The following is a 23,780-nucleotide window of genomic DNA, read 5'->3' as shown; positions in this document are numbered from 1 at the left end:
ATCAGAGAGAAATAGAAAGCTATCTTAATCATGCATAAAAGAGTTCAGAAAAGACTCAAATAATATTCATAGATTATCTGATCGTAAATCCACAATTCATCGGATCTCAACAAATGCACCACAAAAGAAGGTTACATCGAATAGATCTCCAAAACCATCGAGGAGAACTTTGTATTGAAGATCAAAGAGAGAGAAGAAGACATCTAGCTACTAGCTATGGACCCGTATGTCTGTGGTAAACTACTCACATATCATTGGAAGGGCGGCAAGGTTGGCGTGGAGGCCCTCCTTCGAATCCCCCTCTGGTGGAGTGCCGTAAAGCCCCAAGATGGGATCTCATGAGAACAGAAGCTTGCAGCGAAAGAAAAGTATTTTTGGTGTGCCCTCTGGTGTAGGGGGAATTTATGGGTATTTACGGAGCAAGAATTAGGGTTAGACTATCTACAGGAGGGCAACAAGCCCTGGGGGCATGCCCCTACAGCTTGTGGCCGCCTCGTAGGTCTTCTGGCCTCCTCTCCAAGTCTCGTGGGTTTCTTCTGGTCCAAGAAAAATCATTGTAAAGTTTTATTCTGTTTGGACTCTGTTTGATATTGTTTTTCTGTAGAAGTCAAAAACAAGGAAAAAATAACAACTGACACTGGGCACTAGGTTAATAGGTTAGTCCCAAAAAATGATATAAAATAGCATATAAATGCATATAAAACATCCAAAATAGATTATATAATAGCGTGGAACAATAAAAAATTATAGATACGTTGGAGACATATCAGTCTTCTACAAAAAATCAATACGAAATGAAACAAAACTTTTTGAGGATTTTTCTTGGACCAGAAGACACCTAGGAAGCTTTGGGAGGAGGACAGAAGAGCCTTGAGAGGGCCAAGCCCTGGAGGCACATCCTAGGGGGTGGCGCCCCGAGGCTTGTGTGCCCCTTGTGGCACCTCTAACCCTAATCTCAGCTCCATAAATACCCAAATATTCCCCGTATACCATAGGGCACACCAAAAATACTTTTTCGCCGCCGCAAGCTTCTATTTCTCGTGAGATCCCATCTTGGGGCCTTTTTCGGCACTCCGTTGGAGAGGGGTTCGATCACGGAGGGGTCCTTCATCAACCTTCATGCCCTTCTGATGATGTGTGAGTAGTTTACCATAGACCTACGGGTCCATAGCTAGTAGCTAGATGGCTTCTTCTCTCTCTTTGATCTTCAATACAATGTTCTCCTCGATGTTCTTTGAGATCTATTCGATATAATCTTATTTTGCGGTGTGTTTGTTGAGATCCGATGAATTATGGGTTTATGATAAGATTATCTATGGATATTATTTGAGTCTTCTCTGAACTCTTTTATGCATGATTAAGATAGCTTTGTATTTCTCTCTGATGTATTGATTTGGTTTGGCCAACTAGATTGATTTTTCTTGCAATGGGAGAGGTGATTTGTAGTGGATTCAATCTTGGGGTGTCCTCACCTAGTGAAAGAATGGGTAACGAGACACGTATTTGTATTGTTGCCGCTAAGGACAAAAAGATGGTTTTTTTACCATATTGATTGGATCTATCCCTCTACATCATGTCATATTGCTTAAGGCGTTACTCTGTTCTTGTTAACTTAATACACTAGATGCATTCTGGATAGCGGTCGATGTGTGGAGTAATAGTAGTAGATGCAGGCATGAGTCGTTCTACTTGCCACAGACGTGATGTCTATCTTCATGATCATTGCCTTGGATATCGTCATAACTATGCGCTTTTTTATCAGTTGCTCAATAGTAATTTGTTTACCCTCGTATGCATTTTTCAAGAGAGAAGCCTCTAGTGAAACCTATGGCCCCCGGATCTATTTTCCATCATATTATTTTAGATTTATAAAACCAAAAACCCAAAAATACCTTGCTGCAATTTATTTATCTTTACCTTATTTTGCACTTTTATTTATCTTTTATATCAATCTCTATTAGATCTTATCCTTGTAAGTGATCATGAAGGTATTGACAACCCTTTTTTCGCGTTGTGTGCAAGTATTTCTTAGTTTGTGCAGGTGCATCTGTTGGGGACTTGTGTGTTCCTCCTACTGGATTGATACTGTCATGGGAAACCACATCCACCTATGAGGCTATGATAACCCACAAGTATAGGGGATCGTTTGTAGCCTTCTTCGATAAATAAGAGTGTTAAACCCAACGAGGAGCTAAAGGCAGAACAAATATTCCCTCAAGTTCTATCGACCACTGATACAACTCTACGCACACTTGACGTTTGCTTTACCTAGAACAAGTATGAAACTATTTTGCAAGATTAAAACTACGAGTACTTTGCGAGAATAAAACTACGAAAAAATTTCGAGGTAATAAAAGTGGATAGCTTTTGTCAACAAGAAAGTCATTTGTCCCTAGGCAATCGATAACAAGTACCGGTAATCATTCTTGCAATTTTATATGAGGGAGAGGCATGAGCTAACATACTTTTTCTACTTGGATCATATGCACTTATGATTGGACCCCTAGCAAGCATCCGCAACTACTAAAGATCATTAAGGTCGTGAAACCCAACCATAACATTAAGTATCAAGTCCTCTTTACTCCCATACGCCATGACCCACTTATCCGCGTTTAGGCTCCTGTCATCCTCCGCAACACTCACAATAAGTGAAGCATGAACATATTACAACACCCTACAGCGGGAGCCCCTCACGTTTGCGCGAGACGGAGGGCACCGTAGGATAGCACCATAAATAAAATAAACAATCATACCAACCAAGATCACGATTAACCCATAGGACAAAACAGATCTACTCAAACATCATAGGATAACCATAGGTCATTGGGAAATTATATATGGAGTTGAGCACCATTTTTAAGTAGAGATTATAGCGGGGAGAAGGGGTGTTACACCGCTGCATAGAGGGGGAGAGAGTTGGTGTCGACGGTAGCAAGGTTGTTGATGTAGATCGCCGTCACGATCCTAGCCCCGGCGGCACTCCGTCGCCACTGGGAGAGAGGGGGAGAGAGCCCCCCTCCTTCTTATTCTTCTTCCTTGACCTCCCCCCTAGATGGGAGGAGAGTTCCCCCTCTGTCCCATGGCCTCCATGGCGGCGGAGGGGTGGGAGCCCCTCCGAGATTGGATCTCCCTCTCTGTTCTCTTCTGTTTCACGCTCCCGAGATCTGGCCCTTCACGGTTTCTTAAATTTCCGGAGATCCATAACTCCGATTGCGCTGAGATTTTACATGATTTTTTTCCAGATATAAGCTTCCTTGCGCCCGAAGTAGAGCTCCAACCGACGTTCGAGGAGGGCACAATACACCAGGGCACGCCTAGGCCTTGGTGGGTTGTGGAGGCCTCGGGCCTCCGTTTACATTGATTCCACTTCCTAAAATTCATAAATATTCCAAAATAATTCTCAATAGTTTTTTTATTGCATTTGGACTTCGTTTGATATGGATTTTCTGCCAAAAAATATATACAAAAAACAGGAACTGACACTGGGCACTGGATAAGTAAGTTAGTCCAAATAAATCATATAAAAAGTTGCCAAAAATATGTGAAAGTTGTATAATATTGGCATGAAACAATCAAAAATTATGGATACGACGGAGACGTATCAGCATCCCCAAGCTTAATTCCTGCTCGTCCTCAAGCAGGTAAAGGATAAAAAAGATAATTTTTGATGTGGAATGCTACCTAGCATAAACTTGGTCACATATCTTGTCATGGCATGAATATTAAGACATAAGTGATTCAAAGCAATAGTTTATAATTTGACAGAAAGACATCAATACTGAGGCATCCCAACAAACAATCATGTCTTTCAAAATATCAATGCTAAAGAAAGCTATCCCTGCAATAGCATATAATCTTGTCATGCTCTGTTTTCTTAACACAAAGTATTTATCATGCACAACCCCGATGACAAGCCGAGCAATTGGTTCATACTTTTTAACGTGCTTCATCTTTTTCAACCCTCATGCAATACATGAGCGCAAGCCATGGATATAGCACTACGGGTGGAATAGAGTATGATTATAGGGGTAAATATAGAGAAGACAAAAAAATAAGAAAGACTCACATCGACGCGGCTAACCAACGGGCTATGGAGATGCCCATCAATTGATATCAACGTGGGGAGTAGGGATTGTCATTCAACGAATGCACTAAGAGCTATAAGTGTATGAAAGCTCAATATGAAACTAAGTGGGTGTGCATCTAATCCTATAATGAAAAATTCCTACTAGTATATGAAAGTGACAACATAGGAGACTCTCCATATGAAAAACATGGTGCTACTTTGAAGCACAAGTGTGGTAAAGGATACTAACAATGCCCTTCTCTCTTTGTTTATTTTTTCTTTTTCTTTTTTTCTTTCTTTCTTTCTTTTTTTTCTTTCTTTTCTCTCATTGTCCGGAGTCTCATCCGGACTTGTGTGGGAATCATAGTCTCGATCATACTTTCCTCATTGGGGTCACTGCTCTCAAAATGATGATCATCATGCTTCTATTTACTTATAACCCAAAAGGAATAAAAATTACAACTCGATACCTATGACAAAGTATGACTATATATGAATGCCCTTGGCATGTAGCAGGATGTGCAATGATTTAGCGTAACATGTATAAAAATGATGAACGGTGGCTGAGCCACAACTACTATGTCAGCTATATGATCATGCAAAGCAATATGACAATGAATGCTCAAGTCATCAAAACGGAAGCTTTCAGGGAAACTGATCCACGAACACCTATGGGGCCGGCGGACCGGGCCCCTTTCGGTTTGGCGGGGGGCGGAGGTCGCACGAAGAGCAGATCGAGGCGAAGCACACGAGCAGTTTACCCAGCTTCGGAGCTCTCCGGAGAGATAACACTCCTACTACTGCTTGTTTGATTATCTTGTGTTCTTGCTCCAGAGAGAGAGCGTAGTGTCTTTCCGGGTTCCGAACTAGTCGAGGACGTCGAACCTCCCGAACCTACCGACCCCCCTCTACGTTCCGCATGGGCCTCCTTTTATACGCTAAAGGGGTCATCGACAGGTGGCAATGCAAAGAAGGGTACAAATGTAAACAGCGAGGTGGTTGGTACAGTTACTTGTATAGTGCACCCTACCTAACCCTGACGGCAGGGGACAAGGGCATTAAATGCCCGTCTGAGTCGCCCAAACAGTGCAGAAAAGGACCGTTAGGGGCGCCACCGTTCGCCACGATGGCGATCTTGTCAGCTTCGCATGCCACTGCGCACCGCTGGCTGCACAGCCTCCCGCCACGCGCGCCTGGAGAGGCCCCCAGAGCGACACGTTGGTGGATGCGCTGGAGCGTGGGCACAGAGTGGCCGCCTGCAACAGCAAGCGCCTTGCCGCTGCTGTTATCTTGTCGGGTCCGGAAGCTTGTCGCTCACCGGGCCTCGAGGTACCTTGGTTGGTCTTCCCGGCAAGCTCCTCTTGCTGGGGCCTTGTTGCCTTGCCGGAGCGCGTGGCGCGTCACGGCAAGTTCCTTGGAGTGCCTTGGTTGGCCTTCCCGGCAAGCTCCTCTTGCCGGGGCCTTGTCTCCTGAGCTTAAATACTTTGTTCTTGAATGGCTCCAAGGGAACCACGGAGGATCTTGGTGTTCGCCCGGCAAGCCTTGCCGCGGGGTGCTGCAACTGCCCGTGCACAAGTTCGGGGTACTAGAGTACCCCTATTCTAGTACACCGACAGGAGTCCCCGGGCCTGGGCCAGACACGGTGCCGAGCGCTGTTGGGCCAGGCCCAAGACAGGGCACGAGCACACGCGGACTGGGCCGCGCCGAATCTCGCTCCGTATCCACCGCGCTCTCCCCTAACGGCACGCGTCGAATGCGGCGTCGTGGGGGAGATCGTGGGTGGTTCTTTATTCGGAAGGGCGAAACGTCCGCCCCGTCCCTCTTTATAAGCAGAGGAAATAGGGGCAGTTCGTTCCCCCTCACTGGTTGCTACTACTCCATCTTCACGAGCCTCTGCCGCTCCCCCCTTCTTCTCGAAGCCGAGAGAGCAGCGCTCCGCCCCCCATTGCCACCAGCATCACCAACGCCGTCGACCTCCCCCACCACCTCCGCCATGGCTCCGAAAGCCAACAAGGGAAAGGGCGTGAAGTCGGCCGAGGCGCAGCGGCTCGCGGCGCTGCGGAAGGAGCGGGCGATCTTCTCCCCCCAGCTTGGCGCGAAGGAGCTGAGGGAGTACTTCTAACTCTTTTGGGCGACGGAGACGCGTGCGCATCCGCGCACGAGGGTACTCACGGCCGCTGCTTCGGAACTGGCTCCAAACGGGTACCCATTCTTCACGCTGAGAGGGGCAAGGAGCTCAGCGCCGCCAAGGAATCCAATGCAGACATGAAGTTGAAGCTGGCCACGCTGACGCGGACGCTGGACAACGCCAAGGAGCGGGAGAAGACCTTGTCGGAGAAGGTCAAGGCTGACAAGGCGTTGCTGGAGAGCATCGCAGTTACCCAGAACTCATTCAGAGATACTGTGGAGCACTGGACCGAGGGTCTGGTGAATATTGCCGCAGTCATCGACGAGGAGCTGGCGCAGCTGGGGATGGAGGACTTTGGGTATCCCTCCGACGAGAATCTCCAACCCAGCGCCAAGTTCAGCCTGTTCTTCAAGGGCGTGGCGACGACACTCCAGCGGCTCCGGGAGAGGATCCCAAAGCAGCTGGCCGACGAGTCGCGCAAAATCTACGCCGGGGTTCTCCAGAAGGTGCTGATGAAGGTGGCCTTCCGCAATCCAGGCCTCAGCTTCACCAACGTCCTCAAGTCCTTGCCGCCAGACGCCGATCGGGACGCACTCAAGGCCCTTGTCGCACCCATTGTGGACAAGGTGAGCGAGATCAAGAGGGTTGAGGGCGATCGCGTAGACTAGGCCGCCCATTTCTTATTTTCCCTTGTCGCTGCTAATCATGTTATGAAAACAGTCTGTTAGAGCTGCGACAAGTTATCTTGTAATATAACTTTATTTCTGTTATCAATTGCTATGTTATTTCCTCTACTAGATTCCTTCCTTTGTATGTTTTTACCCTACGCTTCTATGGAACTTGTCGGCGCAGGCACCTGAGCCGCGAGCGCTGAGTGCGGAACGTCAGCAGCCTGCTGGCGGCGCTGCTTCCGACAAGAAACCTTGTCGCGACTAGATGCAGCACACTTAAGTTGTTGAGCGGACTCGAAACAAAGTAAGGGCGCAACTAGCCACGAGCTGGTTCCTCCGCGCACAGGTTTTCCATACAAAGCAGGGTTGTTCGAGGAAGATAACTCAAAAATTTAAAAATTGATTGCTCAAACTTTGGCAACTTAGCTTTTCTGTCGTTTGCTTCCTGGCAAGGCAAAACTTTGCTTGAACGATGCCTGGTCCATACCACAATCTTCTCCTTCCCCCGGCAAACTTGTGTGCGAGGGAACCTTCTTTTCCTTTGTTGAGAAAAAAAAGATAGAAGAGAAAATAATGATATGGAGCCCTTCGGCTCGTTATTGCTTACCGGATGTAGGTGCTGCACAAAGTGTCAGATAACGCATGCAAGAAAGAAACTAATGCATGAAATGGACAAGTTGTGCGGAGCACATGGGGTTTTGTTTATGCACGGGATCTGCGCCCGGCTTTGTACAAAGGATTACATGCAACAGCGGCAAGACTTGTACAAAAGGTGGTTGCCGGAACGGGTTCCGGCAACAGCTCCTTACGGGAAAAACTTACGAAGATGTTCTATGTTCCAGGAGTTGCTCACCGGAATGCCATCTTCGGTCTCAAGGCGGACAGCGCCGGGCCTTGTGACTCGTTTCACCCGATAAGGGCCTTCCCACTTCGGCGTCAACTTGTTGGAATTCTTGGCGGACTGAACGCGCCGAAGAACAAGGTCGCCTTCCTCAAAGCTTCTAGCCTTAACTTTGCGGCTATGGTAGCGGCGCAAAGCTTGCTGGTATCGAGCAGTTCGTACAGCAGCCTGAAGACGATCTTCCTCAAGGAGCAGCGCGTCGTCTTGTCGCAGCTGTTCTTGCTCAAGCTCATCATAAGCGAGCACTCGAGGCGATCCGTATACGAGTTCTATGGGGAGAACTGCCTCTGCTCCATAGACTAGAGCGAAAGGCGTCTGGCCAGTGGCTCGATTTGGTGTCGTTCTGATCGACCAAAGAACCACTGGCAGCTCCTCGATCCAGTTTCTTCCGCACTTGCGCATCCTGTCAAAAGTTCTGGTCTTGAGCCCGCGCAGCACTTCAGCATTTGCCCTCTCTGCTTGACCGTTGCTTCTCGGATGAGCAACAGAAGCGAAGCAGACCTTGGCGCCAAGGTCTTGGACGTACTGCATGAAGGTGCGGCTCATGAATTGCGTGCCGTTGTCGGTGATGATCCTGTTAGGGATCCCGAAACAGCAAACAATTGACCTGAAGAACTTGGCTGCTGACTGTGCTGTCACCTTCCTCACTGGCTGCACTTCCGGCCACTTTGTGAACTTGTCGATTGCGATGTACAAGTACTCAAAGCCCCCGACAGCTCGGGGGAAAGGGCCGAGGATATCGAGCCCCCAGACCGAAAATGGCCAGGATAAAGGGATCGTCTGGAGAGTTTGAGCTTGCTGGTGTATCTGTTTGGAGTGGAACTGGCACGCTTCACACTTGGTTACTTGTGCAGTTGCATCCTGGAGGGCTGTCGGCCAAAAGAAACCTTGCCGGAAAGCTTTGCCGGCAAGTTCTCTTGCGCCAATGTGGTGGCCACATATGCCTCCATGTATCTCTGCCAACAGCTTTTGTCCATCTTCCCGGCAAATACACTTCAATTTCACACCGTTGAGTCTTCTTCTGTACAGTATGCTATTGACAAACTGGTACATACTTGACTGCTGGGCTACTTTTTCCGCTTCTTGTTGCTCTTCGGGAAGTTCTCCTGTCTGAAGGAAATGGACAATCTGCTGTGCCCATGCTGGAGCTTGTGGCTCGACAACAAGGACTAAAGGCACATCTGCTGCTGCGGGAACATCCGCTTCTACGGCAAGGACTTGCGGCCTTGCCGGAGCTTGATGTTCCCCGGCAAGCTTGCCGGAGCAAAACTTGTCGGGAGCGTCTACTTCAACGGAACAAACCATAAGGCTTGCCGGAGCAGACTGCCCCTCAGCATCCTTGTTGTTGATCTTGGGGACTTTCTTGGCGGCAGCTTCGGGGAGCTCTGCCGGAAAGTAGTCACCAGAAACCAACTTCCTCTTCTTGCTTTGTCCAGTTGATGGTGTTACGGATGGTTGAGTCAACTTGTGCACAAAGATCCCTGGTTCCACAGGTAACTTTAGTGCGGCGCACTTTGACAGGCTATCAGCAATGTCATTCTGAGCTCTTGGGATATGCTCCATCTGTAGGCCGTCAAAGTGCTCTTCTAGCTTCCTCACTTCATCAACATATGCTTCCATCAATGGGCTCTGGTAGTTCTTGTTCACTTGGCGGACGACAAGTTGTGAGTCACCCCTGACAATGAGCTTCTTGATCCCAAGGTCTGCTGCGATTCTGAGACCGGCAAGCAATCCTTCATACTCCGCAGTATTGTTGGTTGCTTGCTCCTTGGGAAAGTGCATCTGGACTACGTACTTGAGGTGCTCTCCGGTGGGCGCGACAAGAAGCAAGCCCGCACCGGCGCCTTGCAGCGAGAAGGCACCATCAAAGTACATCAGCCGCTCTTTGCTTGCCTCTTTGACGGGGATGCTTGTCTCTGGAATTTCTTCATCTGGTGCTGGCGTCCATTCTGCTATGAACTCTGCCAATGCTCTGCTTTGGATAGTTGAAGTGCTCTCAAACTTGAGGCCAAAGCTTGACAGTTCCAGCGCCCACTCGACAATCCTGCCTGTCGCTTCTGGATTTTGCAGTATCCTCTTCAGCGGAAAGCGAGTGACGACTGTGATCTCATGTGCTTGGAAGTAATGGCGCAGCTTTCTCGAGGCCATGAGGAGGCCGAAAAGCAACTTCTGCACACCAGAGTACCTTGATCTAGCCCCCTGTAGAAGGGAACTGACAAAGTAAACTGGACGCTGCACCATTCTCTTCTGCATCTTATCATGCTCCTGCGCAGATCCATCTCTGTCGGGACCAGAGCTTGTCGGCGAAGCCCCCTGCTCGTCGCTGGATGCATCTGCCGTTGTTGCTGGCTCATCATCTGCCTCCCTCTCCGCCACTAACGCAGCACTAACCACTTGATTGGTTGCCGCTATATACAGCAGCAACTTCTCTTGCGGCTTAGGTGCGACAAGTGTTGGAGTGGAGGACAGGTATCTCTTCAAGTCCTGCAGCGCAGCCTCCGCCTCCGGAGTCCATTTTGTTGGACCTGCCTTTTTCAAAATTTTGAAAAATGGCAGGGTGCGCTCCGCAGATCTAGAGATAAACCTGCTGAGAGCAGCCACGCAACCGGCAAGCCTTCGTACATCCTTGATGTGCTTTGGTGCTTCGATCTGCTCAATTGCCTTGATCTTGTCGGGATTGGCTTCAATTCCCCGCTGAGACACGAAGAACTCGAGAAGCTTGCCAGAAGGGACTCCAAACACGCACTTCTCGGGGTTAAGCTTGAGGTTGATCTTGCACAGATTTGCAAATGTCTCGTCTAAATCTTGAATCAGGGTCGCCCTGTTCTTGCTCTTGACCACTATGTCATCCATGTAGGCTTCTACATTTCTTTGCATCTGCGGCTCAAAAGCGTGGTGGACTACCCTTGCGAATGTTGAACCAGCATTCTTCAAACCGAAAGGCATCCGTACGAAGCAGTACGTGCCACATGGGGTGATAAATGCGGTTTTCTCTTCATCCTCTTCTGCCATGAAGATCTGATGGTATCCTAAGTATGCATCAAGAAATGAAAGAAAATCACATCCGGCTGTGGAGTCAACAATCTGGTCAATGCGCGGCAAGGGAAATGGGTCTTTGGGACAAGCTTTATTAACATCAGTGAAGTCAATACAAAGCCTCCATTTCCCGTTAGCCTTGTGCACGACAACAGGATTGGCCAACCACGTGGGATGGAGCACTCCTCTGACAAGGCCTGCTGCTTCCAACTTCTTGATTTCTTCTGCGATGAATTCTTGGCGCTCCACTGCCTGTTTCCTGACTTTCTGCTTGACGGGCCGTGCATGAGGACAGACGGCAAGGTGATGCTCAATTACTTTCCTGGGAACACCGGGGATATCAGACGGTTGCCACGCAAACACGTCGACATTCGCCCGCAGGAAAGCAACGAGCGTGCTTTCCTATTTGGGGTCAAGAGTGGTGCTGATGGTGAAGGTACCACCAGTGCCGTCCTCCTTGGCAGACACCTTCTTGGTCTCAGGTGGAGCTGCCATTGCCTTCTTACACTTGCCGGTGGAGCTCGATGGTGCGTCCTCGACGGTAGCGCAGCACTCCGAAGAGGTGCGCTTGCCGGAGTGGGCATCAGAGCTCTTGCCGGACTTGGTCTTCTTCTTCCCCCCGGGAGCTTCAGCGGCAAGTGTCTTGCGTTCTGCTGCGGCTGCTGCTTCCTGGTAGATCTTGTCGGCACAGATAAGAGCATCCTTCTTGTCACTAGGGACAGAGATGACACTTATCGGGCCTGGCATTTTCAGTACGTTGTACGCATAGTGAGGCTGCCATGAACTTGGCGAGTGCCGGATGGCCAAGGATTCCATTGTAAGGTAATGGAAAGTCGGCAACATCAAACGTGACCCTCTCAGTCTTGAAGTTCAGCTTGCTGCCAAATGTTACCGGCAACGTGATCTTTCCCTTCGGCTTGCTCCTTCCCGGGTTGATTCCTTGAAATGTACCGGTCTCTTCGAGCTCGCTGTCAGGGATATGGAGTTTCTGGAGTACCGCGGAGGAGATCAGGTTCAAGCCGGCCCCGCCGTCAACTAGCAACTTAGTGACCTTGAGGTTGCAGATTGTTGGTGACACCAACATCGGCAAGCACCCGACCGCAGTTATGCGATCAGGGTGGTCCTCAATATCAAAGATGATAGGCGTGCTGGACCATTTCAGAGGCTTGCGTGAATCGACGGGTGGTTCTGCTGCATTAACTTCCCGCACCCACTGCTTGAGCTGACGGTGCGAGGTATGCAGAGAAGCACCACCGTCAATGCATAGGACCTCTGTGGCTTTCTGAAAGTCCTGCTCATCAGTCTCCTCATCATCCATGTCTTCATCGTCGTCGTCATCTTCATCCTTGTCGCGGCCGCGAGGAGGTCTGTCTCCTTGCCGCTGCTTGGCCTTGCCGCGGCGTCCTCCTCGGCCGGGACATTTCTTGCCAGATCCCCCAGCACCTTCCTGGGCCTTCTCCTTGTCGCGCCGCTCGTATTCAGCTTTCTGTTGCTCAACAAGCTGCTCGACTTTCTTGCAGCTCTGGAGATCATGGCCCTTGGTGCGGTGGATCTTGCAATACTGCTTGATGGTGCCGTCCCGCTTGTCGACCGCCACCTCCACGGCAACCTCCTTGCCGGAGTCACCAGCTTTGGCTATCTTAGCGCCACCACCATTGCCGGACTGCTCAACAACTAGCACCTCTTTGCCTTTCCTCTTCCTGTTGTTCCGCCGCCGGTTTTTCCTTGCCGGGGCAGCATCTTCAATGTCAGATCCTCCCGCTCCTACATTCTCTCCGGGGAGTCTCCTCCCTTCCTCAGCACGTGCACACTTGTCGGCCAGTGCATATAACTCACTGACGTCCCTGATCTTGCACATCGCCATTTCCTCCTGCATCCTGCGGTTTCGCACGTTCTGATGGAACGCGCTGATCACCGCGGCAGGGTGGACGTCTGGGATGTTGTGCTGCACACTACTGAATCTCTGAATGTACTTGCGCAGGGGCTCTCCTTCCTTCTGGGCGAGCAGATGAAGGTCACTCTCCTGGCCATGAGGCTTGTGTCCGCCTGTGAAGGCGCCGACAAACTGATGGCACAGATCAGCCCAAGAGGATATGGAGTTGTCCGGCAAGTGCATGAGCCAGGATCTGACGTTGGGCTTGAGCACCAGCGGGAAGTAGTTGGCAAGGATCTTGTCATCCCGTCCCCCGGCAGCCTGCACCGCAATGGTGTAGATGCTGAGGAACTCCGACGGATGCGTCTTGCCGTCGTACTTCTCTGGTATGTCTGGCTTGAAGTTCTTCGTGCTGGGCCACTGGACTTGCCGCAGCTCACGAGTGAACGCAGGGCAACCTACCGCGTACGGCAGATCGCCCGGTTCCCCTGGCGCATGCATGTCAACAGAGGGCCCAGCGCGCTTGTCGGATTGACGTCGCGCTTCTCTTCGGCGCTCGATGCGAGTTCGAGCATCTTCTTGTTGTCGATCATGAAGAACTTGGCGCTGATCGCGACAAGCTCGTGGATCCGACGATGCGGTAGAGTCGCTGTCGAGGTGGATCCGGCGAGTCGGCGATCTTGGCCTTTGGGGTGGTGATTGCATGGTAGTTGCACCTCCACCCGTTTCGTCGCCACCGGCTCGCGCCCAGCAACCCTGCTGCGGCGGCGACGCGCTCGGCCGCCGCGGAGTGTCGCCGTTGGCGTAGCCGATGAGACTCTGAATGGTGGCCCTCCATTCGTCGATCTTGTCCGACGTCGGAGGGTAATCTAGGAGCAGTTGAGCTCGCGCCAAAGCTTCTGCTGGAGTGGTGGGTGGCAGTGGCGGACGGCGCGAGGAGCGAGACGTGCTCGGACTTCTAACTATGTTAGAAGGAGCAGTATCCCGTCCAGGCGACCGTGCCTCGCTCACGCCAGCACGCTGGCGTGCATGCTGGTCTTGAGCGCCCCGAGATCCACCAGCTTGGTCTTGGCCTATCACGCGTATGGCACTGCGAGTGCCATGACGCTGTTGGTCTTGCGCCTCCTGAGAGTGGCGCGGAACATGCACAGTCGCCGAGGTTTGTGCAGCCTTGTCCTTGGACCTGGCAGCTTCATGAGCTTCCTCGCCAAAGATGTCCATTCTTCCCCCGGCGTCCATTCCACCACCCGTTTGCTCCAACGGTGGCGGAAGTGACGTGGACGGAGCGGCTGCCGCCGAAGTCTTCTTCTTCGGTGGCATGTTGATGAAGGGAATGAAGATCTAGCTCGTGTGAACGCCGGATCAGGTTCACACAATCTCGACGCCCCCTACCTGGCGCGCCAAAGATGTCGGGGAAACTGATCCACGAACACCTATGGGGCCGGCGGACCGGGCCCCTTTCGGTTCGGCGGGGGGCGGAGGTCGCACGAAGAGCAGATCAAGGCGAAGCACACGAGCAGTTTACCCAGCTTCGGAGCTCTCCGGAGAGATAACACTCCTACTGCTGCTTGTTTGATTATCTTGTGTTCTTGCTCCAGAGAGAGAGCGTAGTGTTTTTCCGGGTTCCGAACCAGTCGAGGCCGTCAAACCTCCCGAACCTACCGACCCCCTCTACGTTGCGCATGGGCCTCCTTTTATACGCTAAAGGGGTCACCGACAGGTGGCAACGCAGAGAAGGGTACAAATGTAAAAAGCGAGGTGGTTGGTACAGTTACTTGTACAGTGCACCCTACCTAACCCTGACGGTAGGGGACAAGGGCATTAAATGCCCGTCTGAGTCGCGCAAACAGTGCAGAAAAGGACCGTTAGGGGCGCCACCGTTCGCCACGATGGCGATCTTGTCAGCTTCGCATGCCACTGCGCACCGCTGGCTGCACAGCCTCCCGCCACGCGCGCCTGGAGAGGCCCCCAGAGCGACACGTTGGTGGATGCGCTGGAGCATGGGCACAGAGTGGCCGCCTGCCTTGCCGCTGCTGTTATCTTGTCGGGTCCGGAAGCTTGTCGCTCACCGGGCCTCGAGGTACCTTGGTTGGTCTTCCTGGCAAGCTCCTCTTGCCGGGGCCTTGTTGCCTTGCCGGAGCGTGTGGCGCGTCGCGGCAAGTTCCTTGGAGTGCCTTGGTTGGCCTTCCCGGCAAGCTCCTCTTGCCGAGGCCTTGTCTCCTGAGCTTAAATACTTTGTTCTTGAATGGCTCCAAGGGAACCACGGAGGATCTTGGCGTTCGCTCGGCAAGCCTTGCCGCGGGGTGCTGCAACTGCCCGTGCACAAGTTCGGGGTACTAGAGTACCCCTATTCTTGTACACCGATAGAAGCGGTGCAAGTTGCATGGCAATATATCTCGGAATGGCCATGGAAAAGCCATAATAGATAGGTATGGTGGCTGTTTTGAGGAAGATACAATAAGGCTTATGTGTGATAGAGCGTATTATATCACGGGGTTTGGATGCACCGGCGAAGTTTGCACCGACTCTCGGGGTGAGAAAGGGCAATGCACGGTACCGTAGAGGCTTGCAAATTGCAGAAAGGTAAGAGTGTGTATAATCCATGGACTCACATTAGTCATAAAGAACTCATATACTTGTTGCGATAGTTTATTAGCCCTTGAAGCAAAGTACTACTATGCATGCCCCTAGGGGGATAGATTGGTAGGAAAAGACCATCGCTCATCCCCGACCGCCACTCATAAGGAATACAATCAATAATAAATCATGCTCCAACTTCGTAGCATAACGAGAGATTATATGTGCATGCTTCTGGAATCACAAACCTTAACACCAATATTCTTACTAAAGACAACCGTTTACTAGTAGTTCCCACATATTATCATCTCTATATCGCAAAACTATTGCAAGGAATCAAACATATCATATTCAGTGATCCATAAGTTTTATGTAGGATTTTGTGACTAACCATGCAATTGACCAATTTCTGTTGACTCTATAAATAGATATAAGTGAAGCATGAGAGTTTAATTCTTTCTACAAAAAAAAACATGCTCTAACAAATATAAGTGAAGCAAAAGAGCATTCTACGAACATCGGTTTTCCATGTGAAGAGAAACAAACAATCCAAACTTCAAATGATATAAGTGAAGCACATGAAGCATTCTATAAAGCCATACTCAAAATATATAAGTGAAGTGCAATGAGCATTCTATAAATCAACCATGGACTATCTCATACCAGCATGGTGCATTAAAGAAAAGTGAAAACTAAATGCAAAAGACGCTCCAAGATTTGCACATATCACATGAATGAAACGAAGACGAAAACATACTGATACTTGTTGAAGAAAAATGGGATGCCTTCTGGGGCATCCCCAAGCTTAGACGCTTGAGTCTCCTTGAATAATTACTTGGGGTGCCTTAGGCATCCCCAAGATTGAGCTCTTGCCTCTCCTCCTTCTCCTCATATCGAGACCTCCTCGATCTTTGATCACTTGATCCACACAAAACTCAACAGAAAGCTCGGTAAGATCCGTTAGTATAATAAAGCAAATCACTACTCTAAGTACTATTGCAAACCAATTGATATTTAGTTTTTCATTGTACCTATTGTAATATAACTTTTCCATGGCTCATACCACTGATAGAAATCGATAGTTTCATCAAAACAAGCAAAACAATGCATCAAAAGCAGAGTTTGTCTTAAATAGGACGGTCTGTAGTAATCTGAACATCTACCATACTACTGGTACTCCAAAAATTCTGAAAAATTAGGATGAATTAAAGATTTTGTGTATAAAGACTTTGCCAAAAATTTCAGAAACGTTTGACATTCCAGTAAAAAAATAAAATTCATGCGCTACAGCCAAAGTTTTTGTTTCTGCACCGCACATATCAACAAGCAATCTACCCATCCTAAAGGCAAATCTTGGCACATTATTTTTATAGTGCAATGGAATTGTACAAGGGGATAATTATTTTGGTGAGTATCTTCATGAAAATTTCTACATTGTTTCCATGAGCATGAACATAAGTGTTCGAGGTCGACCCTCACTTCCGCAATGCATCACCTTTCAATCGCTTTTATTTTTGAAGAAGTTTTAAAGTTCCCCTCTATATTTTTTTGTTTTAAACTTTATAAAAGAACTCAACTGAAATAAAGGACTCTCTAAAACTTCCGTTTGTCTCCCTGGCAGCGCTTTCTTTAAAGCCATTAAGCTAGGCATAAAAGTGCTCTAGTAATGGATCCACCCGGATCCCAAGGTATATCAAAGCCAATTTTAATTAACAATGATTTGGCATTTAGTAGTGAGCACAAAGCAACATATATCATGCAATGACGAAGTCTAACTATCTTCCTATGCATCGGCATGTCATACTAGACCAATTCATGCACATCAAGTAAAGGCCAATACATAGCATAAGCAATTTCTTGCAATTTTATCGTGTTGGAAACATGAAGAGGTGGAGATGTAGTTCCTCTTTCATAATAATTGCAAATAGGAGCATCAAGCACATGCATATTAAATTCATCAAAATCATCATGTGCAACAGTAAAAGGCAACCCATCAATATAATCCATAATAAGAACAAACTTCTCCGATATAGTGTAGTTTGGAGAATTCAAAAAGATAATAGGACTATCATGTGTGGGTGCAATAGAAACAATTTCATGTTTAACATAAGGAACAATAGCAAGTTCATCTCCAATAGCATAATTCATATTTGCATCATGGCCACAAGCATCAAGTTCATCAAAAATGGATATTTCAAAAGAATCAACGGGATCATAGCAATTATCATAGCATTCATCCTTCGGTAAGAATGAAGGGACATTAAACAATGTATGAGTTGAAGAGTTACTCTCATTAGAAGGTGGGCACGGGTGATCAATCCGCTCTTCCTCCTTTTGTTCTTCGCTCTCCTCATCATCTATTTCATCCAATGAGCTCACAGTTTCATCAATTCCTTCTTCCATAGACTCCTACAAAATATTAGTCTCTCTTGGACAGCGGAGACTTTCTCAATAAAAACATCAATATCGTAATTGTATTTGTAATTATCATAGCAATATTTAAGGATAGCAAAATTTTAGGGCTATAAACATCATCATCAAAAGCTTCATACTTTAAAAACAATGATTCAATTTCATAAGCACCCTTAAAAGCAACAAATTCTTCTCTTTGTTCCACATCATAATAATCATATATACCATTGGCATAAGACGCCAAGGTTTCATTATCATTAAATTTGCATGAAAAGGGAAGGTGTGGAGCATTCATCCTAGAGCGACAAGTAAAATCATATCTCAAGCATAAATTCCAAGCATACCAATGCAACATATCAATTTGATCCCATAACAATTTCCCTTTATGAGTCAAGCGGTAATCCTAAAGTATTCATGTTGATCCAATGTTACTCCCATTATCACGTTGAATGGGGTTTTCTTAGGATTATCAAAGTAGTGCATAATATCTTTCACATAACGATCATCGAGGGTTTTAGAAGGTTCCCCATCTCCATGAATAGCAAGTACAACTAATTTTTTTGGTGTTTCATGTTCCATATCCATAACTAAAGATAGAGAACAACTTAGAACTGAAAATAAAAACTACTTAGTGATAAAGCAAACAAACACACACGAGAATATTCACCCCACGCTATTGCTCCCCAGCAATGGCGCCAGAAAAAGGTCTTGATAACCTACAAGTATAGGCCATCGTTTGTAGCCTTCTTTGATAAATAAGAGTGTCGAACCCAACGAGGAGCTAAAGGCAGAACAAATATTCCCTCAAGTTCTATCGACCACTGATACAACTCTACGGACACTTGACGTTTGCTTTACCTAGAACAAGTATGAAACTATTTTGCAAGATTAAAACTATGAGTACTTTGCGAGAATAAAACTACGAATAAATTGCGAGGTAATAAAAGTGGATAGCTTTTGTCAACAATAAAGTCATTTGTCCCAATGAAATCTGTCGGTGGGAAATGACATCTATGGGATCACAAGAATCCCTACAACAGTTGCGGGGCGCGAGGTTGTGAGAAGAGCAGGATTAGTAATTGACACGGGGATCGTTTACCCAGGTCGGGCCGCAAGGATGCGTAAAACCCTAGTCCTGCTTGGTGGATGTATTGAGTGTTCTTGAGCTCTCGAACTAGCCACGGGTGCTGTGTGGTTCGAAAGAGCCGAATCCCTTTCCTGTATGCCATGGGCCTCCTTTTATAGGCGAAAGGGGCTGCCACAGTGGCACACAGGAGGTGGAAAGGCCTACAGTATTGCGAGCTTATCGCCTGTATTATAGGACAAGATGCATTTAATGCATGGCTTAGGTGTCCCTTCACTTTATCGGGGACGGGAACGAGGCTCGTCCCGTCCGTCGCTGCTCCTCCTCGCTTCGACACGCGCCCTGGCCAGCAATGCATGCAGTGTCTTTTCTGGCGTTGTTGCCGGGGAGGCTAGGTAAGTGAAGGTATATCTTTAGATCTTGCAATCGAATCTTTTTGTTTCTTGTTTTAGAACTAGTTAGTCTATAAAAGAAAATTACAAAAAAATGGAATTGAGTTTGTCTCATACGCTTCACCTTTTTAATATCTTTCGTGAAAATGATGGGAAGGAAAATTATGCTCAAGTACTAGAAGAAGAATTACATAGAATTCTTGGCATAAAATATGTGAATGATGAGCATGATTGCAATGTTGTTAGTATGAATTCCTTGAATATCCATGATGCTAATGATATGCAAAGCTACAAGCTTGGGGAAGCTATGTTTGATGAAGATGATATTTTTTGTCCCCCAAGCTTTGATGAGCAAATTTACTATGATGAAAGCATGCCTCCTATCTATGATGATTAGATGACACGTATGCTATAAAGAATAATGATAACCATGAAACTTGTCATCTTGATCTTAATTTTCAATCATATGATAGTTATTTTATTGAGTTTGCTCCCACTACTATTCATGAGAAGAATTTTGCTTATGAGGAGAGTAGTAAATTTTCTATGCTAGTAGATCGTGAAAAGAATGCTTTAGGTTCTGGTTATATTGTTGAATTCATTCATGATGCTACTTAAAATTATTATGAGGGAGGAATATATGCTTGTAGGAATTGCAATAATATCAAGTTTCCTCTCTATGTGCTTAAATTGTTGAAGTTATGCTTGTTTTGTCTTCCTATGCTTGTTGATTATTGTTCCCATAAGTTGTTTGCTCACAAAATCCCTATGCATAGTAAGTGGGTTAGACTTAAATGTGCTAGTCATATGCTTCATGATGCTCCCGTTATGTTTCAATTCTTATCTTTTATATGAGCATCATTGTCATCATCATGCCTAGCTAGAAAGGCATTAAAGAAAAGCTCTTGTTGGGAGACAACACAATATTTATCCTTACTGTTTTTGTGTGTTCACATGATTATTCTACTGTAGTAATCATGTTTTATAGCTTTTGTTTCAATAAAGTGCCAAGTAAGACCTTTAGGATAGCTTACGGTGATAGTTGTGTTGATCCTGCTGAAAATCAGAAACTTTTGCACCCAGTAAATTAGTTTTGTTAATTCACAGAAACATGCTCTTGATCTGATTATTTTTGCTATGGATTGTTACACTAATTGCTTAGGACTTCCTAATTTGGTAGGATTTTTGGAGTTCCATAAGTATACGTTTGATACAGATTACTACAGACTGTTCTGTTTTTGACATATTCTGTTTTCTATGTGTTGTTTGCTTATTTTGATGAATCTATGAGTAGTATTGGAGGTTATGAACCATAGAGAAGTTGGAATACAGTAGATATTACACCAATATGAATTTATAATGAGTTCATTACAGTACCTAAGTGGTGGTTTTATTTTCTTATACTAACGGAGCTTACGAGTTTTCTGTTGAGTTTTGTGTTGTGGAGTTTTCAAGTTTTGGGTAAGGATTCGATGGACTATGGAATAAGGAGTGGCAAGAGCCTAAGCTTGGGGATGCCCAAGGCACCCCAAGATAATATTCATGAATTGCCAAAAGCCTCAGCTTGGGGATGCCCCGGAAGGCATCCCCTCTTTCGTCTTCGTTCATCGGTAACTTTACTTTGAGCTATATTTTTATTCACCACATGATATGTGTTTTGCTTGGAGCGTCATTTTATTTTGTTAGTATTTGCTTGATGTTAATTAGATTAATGTTTTGCATCTTTAGTTTCAATAAAAAAGTCAAGGATAGCCTTTGCCATGCTTATTTTGCTAGTATACACGTTGCTGTTTGAAAACAGAAAGTTTACCGCTCTTGCAAAAAATACCTAGAAAAGTCAGAGAATGATATAATGTTGAAACTTTTTGGGTAATGAGATCTGATAAATTTACTACAGTGGGAATTTTGTTTCATAATTTTTGGAGTTAGGGAAGTTTGATGAATCTTGCATTCTTTACAGACTGTACTGTTTTGGCAGATTGCTGTTATGTTTGCATTGTTTGCATATGTTTGCTCGTTTAATGATTCTATTTGAGGATAGGAGTATTAAATATGCAGAGGCATTTAGTATGAAATGTTGAATAATAATTTTATTGATTTGTTATAGTAGAAAAGGATAAGGTTTTGCATTGGTTTATACTAACCTATCTCACGAGTTCTTGCTGAGTTTGTTGTGAATGAAGCTTTTGATAAAAAGAGAAACCATGATATGAGAGGAATTAAGGAGACACAAAAGCTCAAGCTTGGGGATGCCCAAGGCACCCCAATATAATATTTCAAGAAGTCTCAAGCATCTAATCTTGGGGATGCCCCGGTAGGCATCCCACCTTTCTTCTTCAACAACTATCGGTTAGTATCGGTTGAGCCTAAGTTTTTGCTTCTTCACATGAGTTGTGCTATCCTTGCAATGTAGTTTTCTTTAGATTTGCTTGCTGTTTGAATAAAGTATTAAGATCTGAAATTATTAAATGGGAGAGTCTTCGCATAGTTGCATAATTATTTAGCTACTCATTGACCTTCACTTATATCTTTCGGAGTAGTTTGTCATTTGCTCTAGTGCATCACTTATACCTTTTAGAGCATGGTGGTAGTTTTATTTTGAAGAAATAGATGAACTCTCATGCTTCACTTATATTATTTTGAGAGTCTTAAATAGCATGGTAATTTGCTTAAAATCCTAATATGCTAAGCATAAAAGATTTGTAAGAATTCTTTTGAGTGCGTTGAATACTAAGAAAAGTTTGATAATTGATAATTGTTTTGAGATATGGAGGTAGTGATATTAAAGTCATGCTAGTTGGGTGATTATGAATTTAAAGAATGCTTGTGTTGAAGTTAGCAAGTCCCGTAGCATGCACGTATGGTTAAAGTTGTGTAACAAATTTGAAACATGAAGTGTACCTGGCTTGTGCATCCTTATGAGTGGCGGTCGGGGACGAGCGATGGTCTTTTCCTACCAATCTACCCCCCTAGGAGCATGCGCGTAGTACTTGGTTTTCGATGACTTCTAAATTTTTGCAATAAGTATATGAGTTCTTTTGACTAATGTTGAGTCCATGGATTATACGCACTTTTACCTTTCCGCCTTTGCTAGCCTCTTCGGTACCGTGCATTGCCCTTTCTCACCTTGAGAGTTGGTGCAAACTTCGCCGGTGCATCCAAACCCCGTGATACGCTACGCTCTATCACACATAAACCTCCTTATATTTTCCTCAAAACAGCCACCATACCTACCTATCATGGCATTTCCATAGCCATTCTGAGATATATTGCCATGCAACTTCCACCATCATCATCATGACATACATTACTTTTCTCATATTGCCATTGCATGATCATGTAGTTGACATCGTATTTGTGGCAAAGCCACCATGCATTATTTTTCATACATGTCACTCTTGATTCATTGCACCATCCCGGTACATCGCCGGAGGCATTCATGTAGAGTCATATCTTGTTCTAAGTTTCGAGTTTTAATCCTTATGTTGTAATCAATAGAAGTGTGATGATCATCATTATTAGAGCATTGCCCAAATAAAAAAAAGAGAAAGGCCAAAATAAAAAAAGGAAGGCCTAAAAAAAGAGGAAATAAATAAAAAGGGCAATGCTACTATCTCTTTTTCCACACTTGTGCTTCAAAGTAGCACCATGTTCTTCATGTAGTGAGTCTCATATATTGTGCTTCAAAGTAGAACCTTGTTCTTCATGTAGTGAGTCTCATAAGTTGTCTTTTATACTAGTGGGAATTTTTCATTATAGAACTTGGCTTGTATATTCCTACGATGGGCTTCCTCAAATGCCCTAGGTCTTCATGAGCAAGCAAGTTGGATGCACACCCACTAGTTTTCTTTTGTTGAGCATTCATAGCTCTAGTAGATCCGTTGCATGGCAATCCCTACTCCTCATGTTGACATCAATTAATGGGCATCTCCATAGCCCGTTGATTATCCTCGTCAATGTGAGAATTTATCCTTTTTTGTCTTCTCCACACAATCCCCATCATCATATTCTATTCCACCCATAGTGCTATATCCATGGCTCACGCTCATATATTGCGTGAAGGTTGAAAAAGTTTGAGATTATTTAAGTATGAAACTATTACTTGGCTTGTCATCGGGGGTATAGAAGTTGGGAACATCTTTGTGTGACGAAAATGAAGCATAGCCTAACTATATGATTTTGTAGGGATGAACTTTCTTTTGCCATGCTATTTTGAGAAGACATGATTACTTTGATTAGTATGCTTGAAGTATTACTATTTCTTTTATCAATATGAACTTTTGTCTTGAATCTTTTGGATCTGAATATTCATACCACAATTAAGAAGATTTACATTGAAATTATGCTAAAGTATCACTCCGCATCAAAAATTCTCTTTTTATCATTTACCTACTCGAGGACGAGCAGGAATTAAGCTTGGGGATGCTTGATACGTCTCCAACGTATCTATAATTTTTGATTGCTCCATGCTATATTATCTATCTTGCACTTGTATCACCATCTCTTCGCTGAACTAGTGCACCTATACAATTTACCATTGTATTGGGTGTGTTGGGGACACAAGAGACTCTTTGTTATTTGGTTGCAGGGTTGCTTGAGAGAGACCATCTTCATCCTACACCTCCTATGGATTGATAAAC

The sequence above is a fragment of the Triticum dicoccoides genome, chromosome 3B, assembly GCF_002162155.2.
Source record: "Triticum dicoccoides isolate Atlit2015 ecotype Zavitan chromosome 3B, WEW_v2.0, whole genome shotgun sequence".
NCBI lineage: Eukaryota > Viridiplantae > Streptophyta > Magnoliopsida > Poales > Poaceae > Triticum > Triticum dicoccoides.
The sequence above is the reverse complement of the archived record's forward strand: the minus strand, read 5'-3'. Positions refer to the sequence as shown.